Source organism: Cottoperca gobio, chromosome 17 (genome assembly GCF_900634415.1).
Source record: "Cottoperca gobio chromosome 17, fCotGob3.1, whole genome shotgun sequence".
In the NCBI taxonomy this organism is placed as follows: domain Eukaryota; kingdom Metazoa; phylum Chordata; class Actinopteri; order Perciformes; family Bovichtidae; genus Cottoperca; species Cottoperca gobio.
The window spans coordinates 3,165,074-3,173,196 of NC_041371.1; the positions used below are offsets into that span (position 1 = coordinate 3,165,074).

General features: G+C 41.9%; 1 long non-coding RNA gene across 1 annotated transcript; it reads left to right on the plus strand.

Moving 5' to 3' along the window:
• Positions 1-2,365: 2,365 nt before the first annotated feature.
• On the plus strand, positions 2,366-6,536 carry LOC115022792 (uncharacterized). The gene is made up of 3 exons (XR_003833956.1): positions 2,366-2,621; positions 4,035-4,103; positions 4,220-6,536. It is a non-coding gene; the product is annotated as an uncharacterized LOC115022792 (long non-coding RNA).
• Positions 6,537-8,123: the final 1,587 nt, after the last annotated feature.

Genomic DNA, 8,123 nt, shown 5'->3' on the forward strand with positions numbered 1-8,123 from the left:
TTTTCTTGGTTGGTGGCGACCAAAATAGAAGTAAAAGGAGAGTGAACGTTGAACCCACATGCATGATTTGCCCAGAAACATGACTTCAAATTCATTTTAATTTTGCGTCGTGTCAGCTGGATGTATAAAAACAGGTTTCTACAGCCCATTAATTGCCCAAAAAAAATCAATAAATGATGCTTTGCATCAGAGCATAATCTCATTCCCTAAACACTCTCTGCTGATACTCTCACCTTGCCAAACTAAGCTAACAAAATACACAGATTTTGAAGAATATTACAATACCGCTCCATTATTTTTTATATGCATGTTAATATTTCCTGGCAGCAACATCTGATTCAAGAAAAACTTGCTTCGCATCACATACTCCTTATTGCCCCGAGTGTCGCTGACCTCAGGCTGCTGCATGCTGTCAATCATTTTAACAAGACAAGCATATCTCGGGTCAAGATATTAACGTCATTATTTGGCCATGATTGTCAGCTCTCTGTGTTTGAGGTCACATGAAACAAGCATAATAAATTCACAGGAATCGTCCAGGTGACATTCGGTGCAGAGATGCATCAGTATGTCTTTGTTTAACAGAACTGACACATGTGGTTCAAGGACAGCAAGAACAATAATGCTCCTAAGAATGATCCCCCCCTTGTAGTATGATAAATCTACTCTCCCTTTGGGATGAAATTACATGTTGTGTGTCAAGCTGAGGCAGCGCTCTGATTATCAAGTAATGCACCAAATCTTCGACTATCTCCGAGGAATGCTAATCACTCTTCTATTGGATTTTCTGTGACGCCTGCCATTAATCCTCACAACGCTCTCTTGTGATGAAAGTGCGGCACTCTTTTGAACATAATTAACTCCCATGATCACTTTTGAACCTCATTGCATTGAGTGCTCTGATCGAGAGAAATTACACCAGGCTATTGCGAGTATTTAATGGACCCACGAGTGTCAATTAATGTAGAGAAGCTTTTCATTGCGCTTTCTTTTCATGTCCACTAGCCCAGGTTTTATTAAAAAGCACTTATCCCGAGCCTCTGCTTTCGAAATGAACTGCCTTCGACGGTATTACAATGACCTGTTGTGATCAGCCTGAGGGTGCTAGACCGCCATCACTGTGACTTCAGACTCAACTCCACCTCTGGTGTGAAATCACTGCTTCACGACAGGATTCGGTGGACGAGAAGAAGTAGTGCCACAAGTTCGACCACCTTGAACAAAGATGTACTTGAAGAAAAACTGGACCACATCTGCTGAATATCATTAGGGTTAGGGTTAGGGTTAGGGTTACACTGAAATCTGGCTTTTTACTTCATCTGTAGAACGTATTTTGATCTGTAGAACTCCATCATAGTGTTTTTGGACGAGAATTAGATCTCTGTTCAAATGCTGAACACGAACCACAAAAGTCTTCAGAAGCTTTCTTGAACTTTTGCCCCGAATGTTCTCACTTGACCCGTTCACTCCCTCTGACACCCTCAGTTCAAAGTGGTGAGAAGTGTTAAAATAACGTGGCACTCGTGACCTGTGGACCGAATCAGAAGTCAAAAGGGGAGTTGAGACAACAGCTGACGACGGATGTGTGGAAGGTTGGATTCTTTCCTCTTGTTGTGACGTTTAATATCTTAATTTCAGCATCTACTCTTGACTTTCTTTCTATTTGCAAACTGTTATGATTGGCCCTCATCGCCTACAGTATGTTGTGGTGAGTTTGGAGGGAGAAAAGAAAGTACTGAAGAACTGTGTCCATAAATGTAAACCGAAACAACAAAGTAGGTCTTGGAATGGAAGTTTATTCTGGACCTTTATTTATTAAATGTGTAGTAAAAGGTGCCAAACTCAGACAAATGAACCGCATGTGAATGAAAAGCTCTGATCACATGGGGTTCAAATGTTTTACATTATATTATGTGCTATCATGTATTGTTGTTGTTTTTTTATATTCTTTTGTGCTCTTTGTGCAAAGCAAATCCCAGAAAAGGAGAAATAAAGGTTTCGTTCAACAACATAATTGTAACTTAAAGGTCCACTTTTCTTTTTCTGATTTATTTTTGATGACATGCTCCTTAAAGTCTGTTACTTACTAGTCTGTCGCTGCATGAGAGGAAACCAGTGTTGACTGTCGGCAGGGAAGAGGAAGTCACATCACTTTGTACACCCATTCATTCACCTCAATGTCCTCCCTGTAACATTTCACTGGAATACAAAAACGTCCCATGACTTCCTGCTTTGGTTCTGCACGTAAACAATAAGCCGTTTGGTTAAACAGCCGATGTTTTTGTTTTTCTGGACGGTCAGTAAAGGGAGGAAACAGCAGGACGCAGCTGAAGGTTGTCCTTCAACAGGTCCACTCATCTACCTCAACATGACAGTAAGCTGTAGTGAAACTATCGACATTTCACGTCTGCAAACGTGCTGTCAAGTATTGTGTTTGTTTTTATTTATGGCTTCTGTGATGAGCTCCGACATCACAGCATCTGGCTAAACAATTATTCCCACAACACCCAGGGGAGATTGAGATTATTTCTCCTCCCCTCCATGAGCGCAGCAGCGCACAGCTCTTTAATTCAGTGTCTCAAGAGGGAAGCAGGATGCTGGAAACACGCAGCAAATGACAGGTAGGTGGATGCTGACATTCGGCAGAAATATATATATATTTTGTTTTGTTGTCAGCCTACATTATCTGGAACCTTTTTATTGGAATCGAATTGGTTAGTCTCTCTCTTTAGTGCTACATCCTCTCACTTGTGGGACATTACCCTGGATAACCACACTGCTGGTCCGAAGCAATTAGGGGTGAAAGTGTTAATTAAGGTTGTGCTCAAAAGCAGCTCGAAGGCACCTGTCAATTAAGGAGAGAGTTGCTGCTTCCCTCTTCCAGCCCAGATTTCTGTTGCCAGATACCTACAGTCTTGCAAATCACTTTTTGCAACAGTGTTTATAAAACCAAAACCAAAATATCTCTATATGTCGGCCATAATATCTGGTTCTATGTTTCTGAGGGATTCGGTTAATAAGAAGTTTGCAACCACTATTTAATGACATGAAATTTATATTTTCAGCTACACTGAAAATGCTGTCAATGTCCAATCAGATGCATTATGTTTTAATACTAAAAGGTATTTCAACATTGCTGATTTTAAGGGAGAATACGCAGCTGATTGTGGAAAAATGCGACAGGTATCGGCTTATAATTTATGAATCGGATGGGGCTCAGCAGGGGGGGAATTTGAGGCAAAGTGTGTATTACTTTAATTAAAGAGCTGTATAAATGCTACCATGATAAATACCTTCTGTACGTGGCACCTAACTAAGAAAATCAGTTTTTTAATTGGATAGAAGAAGTCTGATAGAAGTAGAAAATTGGGATTAGTAGGAACTTTGCTTTTGGAGCTTCTGATAACGCCAGATGCGTTGTAGGTTTTGGATGTGGTGCGGGGGGGGGGGGGGGGGGTCGGAGGAACAGAACTGGCAAGCGTTTAACAGATAATTGTTAAATATTCACCAAATTATTCTTCCAGAGTTTGCCCAGCCTCTAATCAGAAAGCGTGGTGGGCATCTTGAGTAATTGATGCATAGCTAATGACTTGGTGATTAATAGCCTGGCACTCCACTCGCATAAATGTGGCTGATCGAAAGATGAGAAAGGGGGGGGGGGAGGGGGGTAGTGGGTTGAAAACAAAGACCCCACGATGTTCTGTGACGCGTTCAAGGCCACGGAACATCGTCGAGCCGTCGCTCGTATGAAAGCCATCTAATTAGAGAAGAAAAGCTCAATGCTGGGTGTGTTAATAAGTGATGGGTGTTAATTAGGTTTGTCCAGGCATATGGAGATTTGCTCTCTGGATTAGCGTGGCTGTGAATGACGACAAAGGGGGGGAGGGAGAGGTAGTGTAGTTTGCTGGCTCTCATTGGCTACAAGGTTGCTATGATGGCGGTGTGTTTGATCTCTGGTTGCTGTTTGGATAAATAAGAATCAGTGAACGGTCTTTAGGGCTTTGTAAAGGTCACAGTTGTGTTCCTCTTGACAGGGTGGGGTGACTGCATCTGGCCGGTTTCACCTTCCACTCAACAAGTGACAGCCAAGAGAAGAAAAGACGGTAATTACTGACACGCTGTTTGCACTAATATCCTTCTCATTCAAATGAGAATCAACTCATCTGTATGCAAGCCACACAAAAGTAGCCAATAAATACTAAGACGTTTCCTCGTCCAGGTCACGAGAGCTGATAGATGAAATCTTGCGCTGCATCTAAGGATCCCCCTGATGGGAGAAACAGCAGTAGATGCTGCCATTATCCTATGCTGTGTGCCTCGCGAAGACAGATGGTCCTGGGGGACCGGCGAAGCAGCGCCATCGGCCTCGCTCCTCTCCTCAAAGAGGCTATTGGTGGATTCAGCACAGTCCTGGGCTAATATTAGATAAGGACGACTGCAGAGCGAGGACATTTGGCATCAACCAGCGATATAGGGAAACCTTCAGTCTGGCTATTTATAACCTGGAGAAATTAGAGGAAGAAAGCCTGCATGCTGTGATGTTCTGTCACTCGCTTCGTTACCTTGAGAAATGTGCTTCTGGGAATAACAGGATTCCACCGCTTCTTTTTATTCTAACCTACTCCAGTTAGGATTCAACTCCATGTCGTCTATAGAGGATCTTTTACCACAACAGAAAAGGAAAGTTCAGTTCACTCAATTCAGGATTAGCTGTTGTTAAGTCCGACCCCTAAGTAATGGAATATTAATAAAAACAGATGTATATTGATGTGATTTATTTAAAGAATTATCATTGTATAATGAGTCATTTGAGAGAATGTCCTTCACCCAGAGGACATGAGTGTATATCCCCCCCAAGCTGTTTGTGTCTCATTTCAGCTGCTACAGACCTGCAGGCCATTCATCAAACAGGTACAGCAGACTGGAAGCTCAGTTCGGCCTGTAATCACTGCTCCTCTCTTCTTTTTGCATATTAAATTAAGGCAGGATTGATATCCAACCATATGATGAATACTATATATACATTGGCTCAGTTGTGAGTACATGTGTTTTTTCTTATATTTTCACACTTTAAACTCTTCATTGCAGGCAATGCATGAAAATACAAACAAAATACATGGTTCCCACGAGTCCTGAAAATCCTTGAACGTTTGTGAATTTGAGAGCGGGGCCTTTAAAGTTTTTGAAAATAAACATAAATAGCCAGAAGTCATTGAAATTGCTTTTAAAATACATATATGTTGTGCACGAATAGAAATGTACGTTCTTTTTGCTATCACGTGCGTGCATGAGTGATTGAAGTCGAATGTTGCAGCAAGCAACGGAGAAAGCTAACGTTGAGTGAACCTTCAGCTATGCATGGAAAATGTAGATGTGCAGGACATCCATCTGGCCTGAACGCCATGACCTTGATCCGTGTTTCAAACTATGCTGTGTCGGGTCCTTGAATTGGGCCTGGAAAGTCCTTAAATTGTTTATGAAGGTGTAGGAACCCTATAACGTGTCCCGAGGATGGATAACATTCTCAGGTTGTGCAGCAAATTCAAAAGTCATATCACCCAAGACCTTCAAATAACAAAACTAAAACTTCTAACAGTTTTACCATTTGAGCGTCTTGGGTGAAATAAAAAGATAATTTTCTGCACATCCCACTTTGAAGCATTTATATTCCCTCATGAGTAGCAGGTACAACGTTGAATCTGCATAGTGGATTAAAACGATGAACTCCTGTCAGCAACAAGAGAAGAGCACATTTCTCAAAAGGGATTTTTTTATGTTTCACAGTTTTTCTATTTTGACTTGTTTTTCAAAAGGATTAAAAGTAACTGACTCATGTAAAGGGACACAATACACAGAATAATAAAGGATCCTAATATAGTATTCAGCTGTTAATATTAAAAGCTGTTTCCCTCATAATTACATGGCACAGGATTTATCACAAGTACAGGACACAAACAGATGTAAGGCTCAACGTCATCAGCCGAACTAAAGTTATGTTAAGATAGTTTTGAACTTCGACCGCGCCCTGACAATATCAATCAATAAAATATTCAATCTGCCGACGTTTGAAATGTAAGGTGCTTCAGGATTATTCAAACATGTGCCATGAAGCACAACTGCTTCATCAGTCCCACACAAAAGAGAGAAGATTTCCACTCGTCAGCCGTAATCAGCGGTTTGTGATATCGTATACTTCTCCCACACACAATTATGATACTTGAGATTTCCTTCAGCGTGTTTTCTCATCCCGCCTCTGGAAACCTGTCAGTCTTTGATTGTCCCTCGATATATTATCAACACACCTGAGGGTGTGTGTGTGTTGAATGTTTACCGTCGTTGTCAACATGATTTAAGAAGTGCGTGAGTGAGTAATGTGCGAGGAGTGGGAACGTTGAATCTGTGCTGAGGTCTTGGTGAGAGATAATGTAAGACATGTAGAGCGACAGTATGTTATACACGGCCTATATTTGGTCTGTTATATTATATTGTACATTGTCTACTGTCTATATTTTGTAATGTTGCACAAGATCCTGACGTGAACACATGTAACTTTATTTTCTCTTTTTAAAATAAATGATTCATATTAAGGCGTACGCTTCTGGATTTTGTTGTTTAATATCAAACATTCACAGTATGTATAAGTTTCGTTCTGAAAATGTTGTTAAAATGGATTTACATTCTAATAGTTCCAACGTTTTTTGGCAAAAAAAGATTCTCAGATGTTCTCAGAAATACCAAAATATCATCTTTTTTTTACACTAGGTGTTTCGGTTTTCCACATTAATGTTTAAAATTGAAGGAACGTGTCTCCGTCTTTTTGGAATATTTGGCATATGGCTTCCTCTCCAGGATGAAGGTGGTAAATTATGGCTCCAACTTGTAACTTCTCCTAAAAATACTTTTAAACAGTTGTTAGCTTGTTTTGTTATCGATATTTAAAAAGGGGTCATGTCGCATCGTGTCCGATCACCTCCCTTCACAGCTACATGTAGCTCTGGCCTCATCTTAACCCCACACACACACACACACACACACCGTCTGCTCACCGGCTGCTATCATCTGCTGGCATGAGCACACACCAGCTCGTGCCCTCGGGGGGGTCGGGGTGTTGTGGGCAGGTTTTCTGGCAGGCCCTCTGCTCTGCACCCCGTTCACTGGGCTGTCTGTCTCGAACTCGCCTCCTGTCAACTTAAGGACTCCTCTATCAAGTGTCACTATCGCTCTCCTGTCTGCCTCTGCAGACAGCTAGCAGATGTCCAAGTCAGAGTCGTGAGCGACATACCATCGCGGTGAGGGTGGGTGGGATTATGCCGCGTGTAACAGGATTACTAGTGAAATGCTAGCAGTTGTGTGCTGCTGTTGGTGTGTAGAACACAGGAGTCTTCTCCGATGACCAGAAGTGTTGAGAACATGCTTTTAAATGAAATCTACGCTGACAGCCTTTGAGGAAGGACGTTTTCCTTTCAGGAAGTTCAGCTAAAAGGTATTTCAAAGTCATAAACCACGAAGCAAAAGGTCCTCCTCATACAAGAATGTGTACAAAAAACACCCCGAGTTCAGCTGTTTCATCCATCTCCTGCCTCTCTCTCTTAAAGTCATTCATAAAACGTGTTGTGACAACTATTTTCTTTGTTAGTTAAATCCATCCATCCATCGTATCCATCTACCTCTTATCCGGGATCGGGTCGCGGGGGCAGCAGCTCCAGTAAGGAACCCCAAACTTCTCTTCTCTGGGCCACATCCTCCAGCTCCGACTGGGGGATCCCGAGTCTCTCCTGATGGCTGAGCTTCTCACCCTATCTCTAAGGGAGACGCCACTCGTCTGAGGAAACCCATCTCGGCCACTTGTACCCGTGATCTCGTTCTAATGTAAAGTAAAATCAGCTTCACGAGATGTGTGATGATCATAACACAGGACATGTGTCAGTAGACGTGTAGAGATTAAAACACACCACCGTCCATCCTGAGCAGATTGTCTTTCCAGAGATGCAGAACTTCAAACTTTAATCCTTTTATTGAAACAGAAAAACAAAGTGTAATCTGTGCTTCTGCCTCCTGATGTTGACTTTGATCTCCAAAGACATGAGGAACACTGATGGTTTTCCTCCTTCTCTATTACTTCG